At 42.7% G+C, this 1,916-nt stretch overlaps 1 non-coding gene across 1 annotated transcript; it reads left to right on the top strand.

Annotated features, from left to right (window-relative positions):
• The first annotated feature begins 1,083 nt into the window (after positions 1-1,083).
• Positions 1,084-1,190, top strand: LOC141710167 (small nucleolar RNA R71). The gene has a single exon (XR_012570700.1). It is a non-coding gene; the product is annotated as a small nucleolar RNA R71 (small nucleolar RNA).
• Positions 1,191-1,916: the final 726 nt, after the last annotated feature.

Genomic DNA, 1,916 nt, shown 5'->3' with positions numbered 1-1,916 from the left:
TAGCTTCACTTTCCGAGAGAGAATATCTTTCATAAACTTTGCGTAACTAGGCATCTGCTCAAGAGCCTCAGCGAAAGGTATGTTGATATGAAGTTTCTTGAACACCTCCAGAAACTTCTCAAATTGCTTATCCAACTTTTTCTTCTGCAGCCGCTTAGGAAAAGGCGGTGGAGGATAGATCTGTTTCTCCCCTGTATTACCCTCAGGATGAGTGTGCTCAATAGTAGTCTTCCTTGGTTCCACTTCTGCTTCCTGTTGCTCTACTTCTTCTTCAGCCCCAGCTTATTCATTCAAAACTTGAGTTTGTTCGGGATTCGCAAGCTTTCCAGACCTCAAAGTGATTGCCTTTAGATGGTCCTTAGCTTTCCTCTTCCCTGGCACTTCAGTGTCACTAGGTAATGTACCAGTTTGACGATTTAGCAAGGCATTGGCAATTTTTCCAATTTGATTTTCCAAGGTCTTGATAGAAACAGCTTGACTCTTGCACATAAGCTTCAACTCCTCTAATTTAGATTTTTCATTAGCTTGTTACAGCTGAAGTTGTTGCCTTGGTGCATATTGCGGTTGCTGAAAACCAGGGGGTTGTACTGCTTAGTTGGGTACTGCTGATAAGGCTGTTGAACCACATTCTGAGCGTTGCTCCAGCTGAAATTAGGATGATTGCGGTTGTTGGGATGATAAGTGGCTGGCACAGGTTGCTACGATCGATGAAAGTTGCTCACGAACTGAGTTGATTCACTAAAAATAATGCACTGATCAGTCTCATGGGCATCAGCTCAAAGCTCACAGACACAACTGATTTGATAAACTCCATAATTAGTCACAGTGTCCACCTTCATCGTCAAAGCCTTAAGTTGGGCAGTTATAGCAGTTTCTGCATCCAACTCCAGAATTCCTACTACTTTTCCCTGAGTCAGTCTCTGGGAAGGATTCTGGTATTCATTAGCAGCCATCAGTTCAATCAATTCATTAGCTTCATTTTATCTCTTAGCCCACAAGGCTCCTCCTGATGCTGCATCGAGCATGGGTCTAGAAATAGCACCCAATCCATTGTAGAAACAGTTTATAATCATCCAATTAGGCATGCCATGGTGTGGGCACTTCCTTAGCATCTCCTTATATCGATCTCAAGCCTCACGCAGAGATTCTCCAGTTTGCTGAGCAAACTGAGTAAGAGCATTCCTGATTGCAGCAGTCTTCGCCATAGGGAAGAATTTAGTGTGAAACTTTTGAGCAAGATCCTCCCATGTGATAATAGACCCTGGTGGTAGAGAATGTAACCAGCACTTCGCTTCATCCCTCAGAGAGAATGGGAATAGTCACAGCTTGATAGCATCTTCAATCACACCATTGAACTTGAAAGTGTCGCAAATCTCGATGAAATCCCTGGTGTGTATGTTGGGGCCTTCAGTAGGAGAATCTCCAAACTGAACTGAGTTATGTATCATCTGAATCCTGCTTGACTTGATCTCAAAAGCGTTAGCCGAGATGGCTGGCCTAATGATGCTTGACTGGATATCATTGATCTTAGGTTGAGAATAATCCACCAAATCCTTAGGAATTTCTGCTTGATTTCCCATCATTACTAAAGCTGGTTCCTTGATTTTCTCTTCTTCTACCTTCTTTTCGTCCTCAAAAACTTCCCTTCGAACTACTACAACTTCTTCCTCGGCTTTATCCAGAGTTCTCTTACGAGACCGCGAACGCGTATGCATACACGCTCGCTAGAGTACCTAAAATAAGACAAGAAATTAAATCGGGCGTAATTCTATTTTGATCCAACAAAATTTAATGATCACTGATGACAAACACACAAACAAAAAATTAACACTGCGGTCCCCGGCAGCGGCGCCAAAAACTTGTTAGTCGCTAAACACGCGCTAATAATACACATAAGTATACGCGTTCACAAGTAA

This window comes from Apium graveolens, chromosome 2 (genome assembly GCF_009905375.1).
Source record: "Apium graveolens cultivar Ventura chromosome 2, ASM990537v1, whole genome shotgun sequence".
Taxonomy (NCBI): domain Eukaryota; kingdom Viridiplantae; phylum Streptophyta; class Magnoliopsida; order Apiales; family Apiaceae; genus Apium; species Apium graveolens.
This window is presented reverse-complemented; position numbering and strand designations above follow the sequence as displayed.